Source organism: Diachasma alloeum, unplaced genomic scaffold, assembly GCF_001412515.2.
Source record: "Diachasma alloeum isolate Michigan unplaced genomic scaffold, Dall2.0 Dall_scaffold_01396, whole genome shotgun sequence".
Taxonomy (NCBI): Eukaryota; Metazoa; Arthropoda; class Insecta; order Hymenoptera; family Braconidae; genus Diachasma; species Diachasma alloeum.
The window spans coordinates 78,788-93,552 of NW_021681497.1; the positions used below are offsets into that span (position 1 = coordinate 78,788).

Below are 14,765 nucleotides of genomic sequence, written 5' to 3' on the forward strand. Positions count from 1 at the left end.
AAAAATAATTAACAAACTCATTTGTTAATTACTAAACCACTCTCGTATCGCTACTCTCGTCCGAGACTCCATCCGAGACTGCTTTTAGCAATGTTTAAGGGACCTTCACATACCCCGTCCACCGATAGACGCTCCAAAAATGTTTTTCTTGCTACTCAAAGCCCCTCTAACTAATCGGAAATGATTAAATAATTAATTTGCCAATTACTTAACCACTCTCGTATCTCTACTCTCGTCCGAGACTTGATCCGAGACTGCTTTCAGCAATGTTTAAGGGATCCTCAATTACCCTTTCTACCTACATTGGGTCCACAAAGGATTTTCAACTTATCTAATGCACCCTCAATTAATAAACAAATTGATTTGTGAAGGCATAAACAACTCTCGGATGCACTTTCGGACGAGAGTCTTTACTGGAGTTTGGCGCCCTAACCTCCGAAAATCCGAGAGTCGAATGAGTGTCCATTCCGAGAGTCCCTAGTCTCGGACTGATCCACCAGGGGTCATCCACATTTTATGTAAATGCCCTCTATTAGCACTCCGTCGCTATAAAATCTGGGGCCAGGCTTTCCTGAAACCAGAGGACTTACAACAAGCGGCTGTCACCAGCCTTATTAGCCTAGTGAGAAACACAGGGCTGGGGCTGTGTGACTGACCGAAACTAAGGCGGAAGTTACAAAAGATCGTATGATTTAGGTGACTGGGCGGTTTAAGTGACCAGCCGCACTTTTTCTATTCTATTCTTCTATTCTATATTTTTTATATATTTCGTGATACCTTTCGCCACGTAATGTCTGGAATATCTAAATCAGAGAGGTAACGTAAGAGATTCCTATGTAGTGCGTAGTACACAATAATATTATTAATATCAACAGCTATTGACAACAATGGGTAGCTGAATAATGTCGCAGATGATTGTTGCTCCACTCGTTGTTGCCGTCTGAATATTAGATGGCTGAATAAATGAATGGGTAAATACTCAAACAATTATTACAAAAAAAACAAGATATGATAATGCAAAATGAGCATGTCAGACACCACTATGCATCTTTTTTTCCTTCATTTTCTCATAGCTTAATAACTGCCGCTATATGGTGTATGTGTCTTCGCCACTATAGGACTGAAGGAAAAGTGCAAGTTTTCCATTGGAGCTCTTCATTTTAGAATGCACAAACCATATTTTCATGTACAAATTTCTATTTCGTATGCACGTATTGAAAAATATAATAGAAATTTCTATCGAATTCGTTGGAAAATTTGATTGGATTTCTATTGAATTTTGTATATTTTTTTTGCCGTTTCTATTGGCATGTTCGATAAGAAATATTATACAGGAAAAGTGGAGAAAAATGGATTTCCTTTATAGAATTTCGTTGACTCCAGTTTTACAAAGTTTTCAGCCAATTGCTTGAGTTTTTTAAGAATTTTGAAACAAACCAAAAAAATGGATTTCACCCTCAATTTCACCGCTGTATCATTGTTTTTGGACGTTGACTATTCTTTTATCCAATCCTCACACATACTGCAATTTTTTTATATTTTTCCTTATTATACAGTTATCGATTCATGAGCACCCTGAGTATCGAAAGTTACTGGAAGAAAATACCAAGCTGAAGAAGAGAGAAGAGAACTTTAAGGACATATGTGAGGACCAAGTGGAAGAGGAACTTTCCACTGCAAAAAGCACCCTCTTCAATACCCTTGAAGGGAAAAGCTCGGTTGCGGGACACCCCGTATACTGGAAAGGGCACTGCAATGCCAGACTCATAAAGGGAAAACGAGCCAGAGAGGAGTAGATTTTGGGGGCCACCTCTCTCACTCTCTTGACGGTGCGCATGCGCGTAACGTGTCAAACGACACGGTACAAGCGAGTTGAAAAGCTTAGGTTGAGTTATGCGCAGTGAATTGATGTGTTGAAGGTTATTTTGATACTAGAAGGATAAATAAATATTGGGACGTTCTACTTCTTCATCACAGTATTGGAAAGATCAAATAAAGATCAGAAACTCGAGGCATGTTCTTGAATTTGAGGAATTAATTCCTCTTGAAATAAAAATTTATATCATTCAAATATCAACTTTCTGTTTCAGGAATTATATTGGACATACTGAAATTTGCAATTTCGAATACTGAGGACGGTACTGACTCAGAGGATTCCGATTTCCTATCAGATTAATTGAATAAACAATCAATTGAATTGTATATTCTTATGTATTTTTTTCATGTCAATTTACTCATAATAGAATTGTAAATACCCCATGTATCAGTATACATTGGGAAAGAATAAAATTTTCAACTGTCACATGTTAGGAATTTGAATTTTAACAAAAATGACATGCAACCAAAAAGAACTGAATAGCAATGCTAAATTCTATACGTTTTGCACGGTAAGAGAATACTTTTGGAGCAGACGGTACGACAGAGACAGGTGTCCCCCAAAATCGACCCTCTCTCTCGACTCGCTTCGGGCAGCTCCGTGCCCTTTCCAGTATACAGGGTGTCCCGCAATCCACCTTTTTCCTTCGTATTGAAGAGGGTCCTTTTTGAAGTGGAAAATTCCTTTTCCATTTTTGGATCCTAGCATTTTTTTTGGTCTGACTTTTTTTTTGATTGAATTACTAATTTCAGGGTCGAATTTTTTTTTTTTACAATCGTTGAAATTTTTTATCGTTTTTTTATGCGACATGACCCTGAAACTGATAGCAGTGATGCCAAATGAGGGGAAAAATCCCACGCGTGGGAATTTCGTGCGCAGCTCTCTCGCGCAGTCCCCAGGTCCCCACTAGTGGAGAGGCGCAAAGCCTGTGGCTATAACCCAGCGAATTACATTCCGGAAAATCGTTTGACTAAGGAGAAAACAAATATAATGCAAAACAAAAATAATTATAAATGAAGAACAGTGATGCACTAATGCTATATTTATTACACGAGTGCAGTATTGATTATATTAGTGCACCATTCTACTTATTAATTACCCAATCTATCTTCCTTGTAGCTGATTTCGTTGTATCCGTCGAAAACTTACAAGCTTAATATGTTCCTTTAATAATTGATTTGGCATGATTGATTGAAAAACCGTTGCGGCTTCGTCGAATCCAGCCACGATTGCAGAAACATCCGGCTCGGCAGCGCTGAAATAAATATTGCGATTCAATCAAGCGAACTTAATCATTCGACAACATAATTAGGGCTCAAGAGACCCAGACGAGACTTCATTTCGAAGACACCGTTTCGCTCTAAAAAAATATGGAAATTTTTGGGACTATCTTAGTCTCAAAAGGCAGACTATCGTCATAGGAAAAAGGAGAGAACAAGACGAAATAAATTATCCTGGAGTCGTAAAAAGGGGAGAAAATACTATGCCTTTCGAGACTGAGACAGTCCCACAAATTTCCGTTTTGTTTTAGAGCCAGACGATCCCTCCAAAGTGAAGTCTCGTTTAAGGCTCGTGCGCACCCCTAAAAATAATGCGTCAACATCATTTCACGAACATATCTGGAACTACATTAATCCTACTGGAAGAAAATACCAAGCTGAAGAAGAGAGAAGAGAACTTTAAGGACATCTGTGGGGACCAATCCCTGCCACCTACCATCACTATCGGCATTCTCAAAGACACCTTAAGTGACGTATTCAAAGAACTCCACTTGAGCCGCCCGCAGGCGAAACTCATCGTGGGTCCTGACGGAAAGGTGTGTGTGTATGAGTGGGCGGGTTTGGTGGGAGATCCTTATGATTAGAAGAGGAAGGCGTTTCGTATCTCTTTTAGATTTTCGATTATCGAGGAAAATGAATCGAGTTTTTCATATCGGTGAATAAACAAAATATTTAAATTTCCTCAGGAATCGAATGAACTCAAAATCAGAACGCTCACGCAATTATTTCCCGAGATATGTTAGCTGTCATGGAATTGAGATTGAGTTTATGCCACTGGTAAATACCTTGATGGGCGCGCGAAGCGCGCCTCAAAAGTGCTAGTATCATATGACTTTATACGTTCATTTTCATTTTTAGGTGACTATCACGGAGAGATTCAAGTTGTCACTTCAAGAAGCAACGAAGCTAGTTAACTGCAACACTGTCCGACGCAGAATCGACCATGTTGTAGCGCGGTTCTGGCCTGCTGATTTTCGCCGCGACTTGTATACTGTAGTGACGAACAAGGTTCTGGCGAAAAATCCTCAAGCCCATGCAGCCCCCGCAGCTGACATGGCTGCCATCAAAGGTGAAACGCTAGTTCGACATTTTACAGCAGATGCATGCCTTCGGAATAGTCCTTATGCTGTTTTTTTTCCAGATATCATTACGTGGACACAGGAACGTGGGCCTCTTAATCAAACTGAAGAAGACAGGCAGTGGGAGTTACGTTTTGTTGATACGGTCAGAATAAAACTAAATTCCGACCGTTTTGTAAAAAAAACAAGGGGGATGACTGAAGCAGACAAGGAGGCTCGCAAGAAGGAGAAGGAGGAGAAGAAAAAACGCACAATGAAGCAAAAGTCCGATAAGAATAAGAAAAAGAACAAGTAAAGAAAAACCTAGAATGTAAGACATTATATTTTCTAAAGAAATGACCAAATAAACACAGATTTATATTAATTCTTGTGTGGAAAAGCTTTTGTCACTGTCGTTTTGTAGACTCGATTCTAAAATATGTCTAGCCTTGATCGAGTCTCAAACGATTTTCAAACCACTCGATTCTCAATTGATTGAGAAAGCTTTTCTCACAATCGATTTACAATAAGGGAATTCGTAAGTTGATGGAAACTCGATTCTAAAATATGTCGAGCCTCGATCAAGTTTCAATCGATTGTCAAATCACTCAATTATCAATTGATTGAGAAAGCTTCGCTTACAATCGGTTTACAATCGAGTAATTTATAAGTTGATTGAAACTCGATTTAAAATGTGTCCAGCCTTGATCGAGTCTTAATCGACTTCCAAACCACTCGATTCTCAATCGATTGAGAAAGCTTCATTGATATGACCTTAGCCGACAGATGATTGATTAAAAAAAAAAAAATTCAGGTCGTTTGTACTACGTCTGTACATGATTGTTCTAAGATCAGAACCGTTTGTTCCTCTTCCAATTATTTATTAAAAAATAATGAAAAAATGGCCCATGTACTTGGCCGACAAACATTAAAAATTATGTTTCCCTGTTTTTTGGGATTGTTAGGACCTAGAATCGTTTGTATTTTAATTGTTTGTCAATTTTATCGTTTGTTCTTGACAATTTTCTAGTTATTTATTGTAATTACAATAATCCAGTTCTGACAGAGATTATAAGGGTTCTGACTCGTAAACTGGCAACGACGGACCACAGGTGGTACCTAAGATGGCGGAGGATACCACCTGCCAGCACCCTCCTTTTTTTTAACATTCCATTATCAATATTAATCATGAAGCAAAGAGTGCAATAGTTCTTCATATCGGTTGATTATAAATCTTTTCGTTCCATATAACAGTGATTTAAAGTGTACAAAGTGCTCTCAATAAATTAAATACATCCGCCATAACCTCCAATTAATACATTTTGGAGCAGACCAGCTTAATTGACATGCGATCAAATGTTTTAACATCAAGTGATCCGACAAATACCCATGAAAATTCATTGGAAATTAGGATTAACAGTGAAGACAGANAAAATTCATTGGAAATTAGGATAACAGTGAAGACAGGTGAGTTTCAATTATCATTAAAGCATTTCATCAGTAAGGTTGTGGAACGACGAGGTTAGGGATGATGAATCACTTCTCCTCGAAGATTAGTTTTTCAAGTATTTGCGAACACGAACGTACAGCGGTTTTCTCTTTATAGCCCCATTGACAGTCCTATTTACTATAATTGATTTACATCTAATTTTACTCATACAAAAAAAAAATACTCAAAAAAACTCGTGTTACAAGCATCATCAACTACATCATCAACGTCTTCGTTCCTCATCCACAATGTAGAGCACTTACAGCCCCAGATAGTCTTTTGTTGAATGCTGCACTACCGGACACACATCAACCTGTAGTCAAACTATAACCCTTTTTAATCCTAATTTCAGGGATGTTTTCCAAGCTTCACCTCTTATGACGATTTTGGTCATGGAAGTAAGGCCAACACTCTGATCACTGGGACCTTTCTCATTCGAAATTAAGGACTTCAAATTTTCACACATAGAGATATGATAGAGGGACTGATAGTGTGTACGCTTAGAAAGGGCTGACTGGCCATTTTATGGCATCAGCGATCCATTGACTTCATCCAAAGCTCCGGTAGAAGGGCCCCGGGACTACAAGAAAAGGTCTTCGATTTAGTCAACGTCTTATACGCATTAGGTGTCAATACACAAGCTGAGAAGGACGAGGAGGACACCACGCAACTGAGCTACCACCAATCAAGGACCATTTTCTATGTGAAGGGGTTGGCCCTTGACTCCATCGTCATTTACTACCCTGAGGAATTCAACTGGCCATTAAGATGTCCAATCAGTCCTGTATAGTTGAGGCACTGTTGTTGATTCTTTGCTTCTCAATCAAAACCCTACGTTTCTCCATTTTTCACCAGCAATTATTCGATGTCATGTATATGAGAAGGTAATTATGGAACCGATGGGATTTCAGAGAGGCTTGGATGCACTGTTATTCTTATCATCGTGAAAATACTGATAATGAGAAAATAGGATGATTTGAGAGATTGTTGATGATAGTTTTGCTGATAGTTTTAGTAATGAGCTATTTTGGGGGAAGATCTCGGAAAATATTTCTTACGGGAAATTATGTCCACTAAAAACAAGACACTTTTGACATTTATTCATAAATCGAATAGTTTCAGAGAGATCTTTAAAAATAGTTCTACCATTTCTGTAATAAGCGAACAATATAAGAAATGTAATTACTACACTTGCAGTGATTGCAGGAGAGACAACTCGGAGAAAATTTTGGTACTTCACCGAAGCAAGGAAATGCCAATATTTATCTTCGCTTGTGACAAAAGAAAGGGAGAGCTAGAGAGTAAGACTCACCGATGACTTAGAAATAGAGCGACCCAGGATGCCCAGGAATAATACATAAAAGTTCTAATCATGACTCGCAATTCAAACCACTTACTCCGAACCAAATTACTAGTTGTTATATCTGTGGATCTCAGGTAAATTAGAGAAAGTACAATTGATTGTTTGGTAGATAAACTTCTACATTTTCGTTGAATAATAAAATCATCATTCAATGGCCTGGTGTAAATAGGCGGATTTCTTTGAAAACTATCAGGAATTTTACTTAACGAACTTCGGCAATAATTATACTTGATGAAAATTTCGCAATAGTTTAAAGCCGCAATATTTGGACCATATGTTGTTGAGCACATTAAAAAACTTCCCAAAATTTCAAATTGGTTTTCCACGCGAATTTTCGAAATATCATCGTCAATCTTTCATTTTTGACGCTTTTTCAATTTTTGACGATGCATTTCTTGAAAATTCGCGTGGAAAATCAACTCGAAATTTTGGGAATGGTTTTTCAATGTGGTCAACAACATATGGTCCAAATATTGTTGCTTCAAACTATTGCGAAATTTTTACCAGGTATACTTACTGCGGAAATTCCTTAATCTTTCAAATTTGAAGATAAAAATTATGAGTATTTAAAAGGTTTTGGACGACACGAAATGATATGATCAAATGAATGGAATGAGCAAGTGAAAAAATTAGTTTCAAAATCATTCAAAGAATTTTGAATGTATGAAAAATCTCGACAAAAAGTTAATCTATATAAGCAAGAGTACATTTTCAAATTCAAATATTCCAGTACTGTGCAGTGTCCAGTCTTTATATGCATGTAAACCTGAAGAACAAGTTCGACCCATCAGTGCAATTTATATTAAGATTATTTCTGAGAACGCAAAATGACGTACGAGAGCTCAGGATGAGTGAAATTTGACAGGGAAAAGATCTCATCATTATTATTTAATCGAACAATTCATCGGAAATAGCTGATCTGTGATCTTATGAGCACTCCAAACACCCCACTCCAAAGATGCTTTGATTGTCATTAGCCCTCGAGACAACGCGATTGCTTCAGGACATCGACTACTTCCAATTCCACTCCTCAAGTTCTCCAATCTGGGAGGAAATAGCAAAGGACCTGGGTCAACGCTGGAACCACAACTGCTACACGAGCATCAGCAAAAGATCGTGAAAATAGCTTGGGAGAACCAGGGCATTTTCCTTCTGAAGGAGGGACACGAGGCCAAGACACTGAAGATGCAAGCGAAGTTCGAAAACCTTTAAAAAATCAAGCGTTTTCCTTGGTGCAAATACCATGAGTAGATTACATGGTATTTTACAACAGCAATATCATTTGTGGTATATTTGAAGTATTTCTTTTTGTTTTCTTTTTTTCTTCATAAAACAATACTCTATATTGAATGGAATTACTAATTGTTGATCAGTCGTGAACTCCAATGCTAAAATATTGAAGATAAGGGCAGGAAACACAAGATTTTTTTTCAAGTAATATTGTTGTCAATCACATCAGAATTTCAAATTTATTGGCGTTCATTTTCAGTTCTTGCAAATATCAATTTTTAATCAAAGTTTGTTCATTCACCTTTCCTTTCAAAGTAAATTAAATTACCTTGGGGTAGAGCATTGTAATGCTGGAAATTACATTAGAATATGTGTGGAGTGAAAATGCCACGAGAATATATTGTCATTACAATTTATTATTCATGTGAGTTAATTTCTACCACTTTCCAATGACAAGTTTTTTGGAAACTAAAATTGGATTTTCACACGAATTTTACGCAATTATGATTTTTAATGTCCTCAGCTGGATACAAGCACTTGGTAAGGAGGCTCCAATATCTGAAAAAGTATTAATTTTTGGTCTCTCATCCTGAATAATTTAATGAAAAGGGTAATTTGAGTAATTAATTATTATGTTCATTAGTACCTATTATAAATATAGTGCAGTGTTCTGATAGAGAAAGGTCTCTTTAAGGAAGCCACGAAAAATNCTTCAAATGTCAAGACACATTTTTTATATGAAATTTTTCCAGCTATGATTGTATAGAATTGTTATTTGAAATGTCAGTGAAGCTATGATTGTAAAGAATTGTTATTTAAAATGTCAGTAAATTCGTTCTGCAATTATGTACGTTGGATCCGTCGGGCCATGTGATGCTGTTGAGTAGAAATGTTTTGTAGACGAATGGAAGCATGAGAAAGCGAGTTTAATCGTCGTTAGTTCGTCAAGTTTGAATTTTATTAGTTTAGCCATGAATACTCCCAAACTGCCAAACACTGTTATGCATCTAATGACACGAAAATTAATTTTAGTATTAATTCATTATCTCGTCACATTAATTCAACTCTTTTGTTTCATATTTATGTACTGGAAGTGAAATACTGAGCTCATTTCCATAATTCTATTGCTGATTTTTCTGCAAGCAATGAAAGTATCTTATTAGTTACGATTTGATACTCAGTAAATATCAAAACGACATGAGTTGATATGACTTAATTTTTTGTTGAATATCCTCAGAATGTGAGAGATACTAAAATGGTTGATATCTTTTTTGTAGGCATGAAATGTGGAACAATGATCTCAGTATATTTTTTAGAATTTATCAAAAAGGAAATAAAGATTTGATTCTTAGATACTCTCATTTTCTGTAACTAATTCTTAATTCAGATGAATCTCTTCTCGAATTTTAGAAATGAACGACTATAAAATTCAACGGGGTAACTTTTCGAATTCAGTTTATTGCTAATTTTCAGAGACTCATTTCAAATTTTTTTAAATGTATCACCTCATTTCAATGATGGAAATCTTTGATACTTTCTCTTTTCACTTGCCTGACTTTTCATTTTTCATTCGACTATCATTTTCGACAAGTAAAAATTTATAGATTTCAATAAGGAGCTCATCTTGATAGATCTACATCTGATCTGCCCTGATGAAAAAAAGTTGTTTGACCAATGTTTCTCGACTTCTATTAGTAAACTGAAGACTCAACAATTTTTGAGAGTAGAATATCTACGCTGACAAAGTAAAGAACTTTCGATATGAAATTCTTAATTCTTTCATAAGAAGAAATCTATTCTAGTTGAATCAATTTGGTCAACAATTTCTTCGTATCAAATTCAAAATATTTGACTACAAAGATGTAACAATAAAAATTATTGACGAAAGTTTCTCTCCTCTCAACACCAGGCCCTTAGTTCAGAAACTTTTTAGCCATGAGTTTCGAACATGATCAAAGATGTACTTGTCAAAGGAATAAAAAAATTTTTTCACAGACTACAATTCAGATCTTCACAACTTTCATTGTCTCCATTAAATCCTAAGTTATTTTCTAAAAACTAAAAGATCTGAGAATGAAATTGATTCATTCTGTTTTATCTATTAATTAAAAAATAGAGAAAAAAAATTACCAGTGGGTGATGGACGAATTTCAACATTAAAAATGTGTGCCCCACAGATGCAAACAAGTACATCAGTCAACAGAACGAAACACTGCAACAGCGGTTTCGTTCCGCGATTCCATAATTACATTCTCATGACATAGGGTTTCATGCAAAGAGTCAACAACAGACTGTGCATCAACCGCAAAGGACTGATTGGACATCTTAATGGCCATTTGAGTTCCTCAGGGTAGTAAACGACGATAGGGTCAAGGGCCAACCCCTTCACATGGAAAATGGAAGTCCTTGATTAGTGGTAGCTCAGTCTCGTGTTGTCCTCCTTATTCTTCTCAACTTGTATTTTGACACTAAATGCTTATGAGATGTTGACTCATTCGAAGACCCTGTCTTGTAGTCCGGGGGTCCTTCTACGGGGGCTGAGGATTGAATGAATGAATTGTTGACGCCATAACTTCGCGAGTTAGGCCTTTCTGAGTGTATACACTATTAATCTCTCTATTATATCCGTATGTACAAAAATTTTGAGTCCTTAGTTTTGAATGGGAATGGTCCCAGTGAGTGATGTGTTGTCCTTACTTCCATGACCACAATTTTCCTAAGAGGTGAAGCTTGGAAAACATCCCTGAAATTAGGATTAAAAAGGATTATAGTTTGACTCTGAATACAGGTTGATGTGTGTCCAGCAGTGCAGGTCACCATTCAAGAGAATAAATTATCTGAGGCTGTGACTGCTCTAGATTCTGGATGAGGAACGAAGACGTTGATGATTTAGTTGGTGATGTTCGTAAAGATTTTTCTGTTTGAGTATCCTCTTTGCATGAGTAGAATGAGATGCAAATCAGTTATTGTAAATAGTACTATCAGTGGGCCTATGAAGAGAAGATCGCTGTATTTGTACAATCAATTTTTGTGTTCTCAAATACTTTACAAACTAATCTCCGAGAAGTGATTCACCATCCCTAACCTCGTCGTTCCATAACCTTACTGATGAAATGCTTTGATGATGATTGAACCTCACCTTTCTTCACTGTTATCCTAATTCCCAATCAATTTTTATGAGTATTGGTCGGATCACTTGATTTTAGAAAATGTTATCGCATGGAAATTGAGCTGGTTTACTCCAAAATGCATTCATTGGAGGTTATGGCTGATATATTTAATTTATTGAGAACACTTTGTACACTTTAACATCACTGTTATATTTAACCAAAAGATTTATAACCAACCAATATGAAAAACCATTACATTCTTTGCTTCATGATTAATTAATAATGAAATGTTGAAAAAAGGACGGTGGTGGTAGGTGGTATCCCCCGCCATCTTAGATAACACCTGTGGTCCGCCGGTGTCAGTTGACGAATCGGACTCAATTGTCGTAATTACAATAAATAACGAGAAAATTGTCAAGAACAAACGATAAAATTGACAAACAATTGAAATACAAAAGATTCTAGGTCCGAACAATCCCAAAAAAACAGGGAAACATAATTTTTAATGTGTCGGCCAAGTACATGGGCCATTTTTTCATTATTTTTTAATAAATAATTGGAAGAGGAACAAACGGTTCTGATCTTAGAACAATCATGTACAGACGTAGTACAAACGACCTGAATTTTTTTTTTTTTCATAATCAATCATCTGTCGGCTAAGGTCATATCAATGAAAGCTTCTCTCACAATCAATTTACAATCGATCAACTCGTAAGTCGATCAGAACTCGATTCTAGAATATTTCTAGCCTCGATCGAGTCTCAATCAACTTTCACACCACTCGATTATGTTTCGATCATAGTTCACATCAGAATCGATCCTCGATCAAATGCCAATCGGTTAACCGAATCACTTGATTCTCACAATCGCAAGTAACGTAGTAGAAATGACGCCGACGAAAATTCAAAAACAAAATTCACGATCTCACTAGGAGCAACTACGAAAGATTACAGTGATTACAAATGATTACGACTTAATTGCTAAAACTTGATTACAAATATGGTAATCATGTGATTACAATGATTACATTGATTTCACTGGGATTACATCAGCGAGTGACACCACGATTACGTCGGTGAATAGTCCCTCGAAGGGGATAAAATATTTTATATTTTGATTTGATATCAAATATGAGAATTGCTCTATTTATTTACCTTATTTCATGTGTTCTTTCTCTGTTTGAATCTAGTCCCGAGTTTCATGTTAATGAATATCATCGTCTCACATTATTGTTGTGGATTTAATCATCAAAGGGCAAATAATCTAACCTGTTATCTTTTGTTGATCGATTGTGGATGCAGAAACTGCAACTGATGCCCCCGAGCACAGCAAAATCTCGAGCTTTAAACGATTATTTTTCAAAGCATAAGTTTAATTAATTCTCTTATCTAGCAAATAAAAGAAATTCAGAAAAAAAAGAACGATAATCAAACTTTGTATTTGCTTATGCTTCATCTCGATTTTTGAATAAAGAATAATGAATTTCTCATTGATCTCATGTTTTTACAGGGGCAGAAACTAGATCCGTGATGGAATTACAACCGAATTAAAAATTTAAAAAATAACAATGTGCCAGTGTCACATTCCCTCTTCCCCTATTAGTGAAATGAGATATGAAAAACTCGAAATCAATTGAATTCTCTTATATATTGATGCAAGGACTCATTTATTCCAATGCTTAATTTTTCGAACATATGTTTCATATTTTTGTTTACAAGTTCCACTGATACATTCATACATTCATCGTCTTGGTCGACTACCTAAAATAGTCAAAAACCTGACACAGATCACGGTCTAGTGCGAGGACACGTGTTGTCTATTATACATGAACCGTTGCGGCTTCGTCGAATCCAGCCACGATTGCAGAAACATCCGGCTCGGCAGCGCTGAAATAAATATTGCGATTGAATCAAGCGAACTTAATCATTCGACAACATAATTAGGGCTCATGAGACCCAGACGAGACTTCATTTCGAAGACATCGTTTCTCTCTAAAAAAATATGGAAATTTTTGGGACTATCTTAGTCTCAAAAGGCGGACTATCGTCATAGGAAAAAGGAGAGAACAAGACGAAATAAATTATCCTGGAGTCGTAAAAAGGGGAGACAATACTATGCCTTTCGAGACTGAGACAGTCCCACAAATTTCCGTTTTGTTTTAGAGCCAGACGATCCTTCCAAAGTGAAGTCTCGTTTAAGGCTCGTGCGCACCCCTAAAAATAATGCGTCAACATCATTTCACGAACATATCTGGAACTACATTAATCCTACTGTGGTCACCTGACGCGCACTTGCGACTTTAGTGACCCTGCGTGAGGATTTGCCACCGTGTTATTTAGCCTCCAGCGTTGTCGAATTTACTCTACACTGCCCGAGCACGTTTAGCGAGTTTCCGGCAACGTCGCGCAACGGGAAATTTCATTTAACATGGGAAATAATTGTTCCACTGTTGGAAATGCTTTTTTTTCTCCGAGAATTTGAGATGTATTTGAATTGGAATTATTTGAACATGGATGGCAAGGAATAAAATCATAAATTCATAATTCAATAATATTTCTTACCGCTCCGGGACAAATTGGTCTACGATTAGCACAAGTCCGTGGGCAGGCACGGCCACATGTCCTCCACGATGATCCGACAGCGCAACGTGGGGGCCTTCCAGGTTGCGCGGCTGTGAAAATTATCGAAATATTAACATTCACACGATCATCCACTAAGTCAGTTTTTACACGCATTAGGAATTTGATAAATGAAATACTCACAGGTGGTGTAGGCTAACACAAGGAGGACAGCGAGGATGAAAAGAGCACGCATCTTGGAAAATTTCCAAAAGACAAAGTTAGATTGATGTGAACGGGCTCGCACATGACCTTTTTATACTACTCCATCTTATAACGAACATTTTTTTAATTAATTTCGACGAGTTTGTATTATAAATATCTCGTATTCCATCCCGATTTTCGCTTCTTTTTCCTCATTATGACAATTGGGAGTGAGAAATATGGAAGGTAAATAAACAGGGTCATAATCCTAAGGAATTTCGAGGGTACATCAGGTATGACATCTATAAGCATTAGTTCAGCCCAGCAAATAGTATGTCGATAAATTGCCGGTGTTCTGTTAAATTTTAGCTGGCACTGGTAAAATTTGTTTTCTGGAAAGTGTTATGATACCTCTTTTATCAATTCAGAAACGAAAATGTTCTTGATTGGAGAATTCCTAGTAGAAATTTTGGCGGGCGGGATGACAGTCGGTGGGTGCACACAGAAAAACCTAAACGTAAATTATGCCCAAACAAAGCGTTTTTTATTTTAAATAACATCTTATATGAGAGCTTGGGAGAAAGATGGCGGGATGAG

General features: G+C 36.7%; 1 protein-coding gene and 2 long non-coding RNA genes across 3 annotated transcripts in view; 2 read left to right on the forward strand and 1 right to left on the reverse strand.

Annotated features, from left to right (window-relative positions):
• LOC107046453 (DNA ligase 1) overlaps positions 1–4,373 on the forward strand; it is a 36,105-nt gene extending 31,732 nt beyond the window's left edge. The window contains exons 10-11 of the mRNA XM_015269069.1: positions 4,015–4,225; positions 4,298–4,373. The gene's annotated coding sequence lies outside the window, so the exon portion shown is untranslated. The remainder of the gene's footprint in view (positions 1–4,014; positions 4,226–4,297) is intronic.
• Positions 4,374–5,666: 1,293 nt separating this feature from the next.
• LOC107046454 lies at positions 5,667–8,999 on the forward strand. The gene is made up of 3 exons (XR_001461560.2): positions 5,667–6,587; positions 6,901–7,140; positions 7,797–8,999. It is a non-coding gene; the product is annotated as an uncharacterized LOC107046454 (long non-coding RNA).
• Positions 9,000–13,053: 4,054 nt separating this feature from the next.
• Positions 13,054–14,434, reverse strand: LOC107046455. The gene is made up of 3 exons (XR_001461561.1): positions 14,169–14,434; positions 13,968–14,077; positions 13,054–13,292 (listed from the first exon to the last, which is right to left on the reverse strand). It is a non-coding gene; the product is annotated as an uncharacterized LOC107046455 (long non-coding RNA).
• Positions 14,435–14,765: the final 331 nt, after the last annotated feature.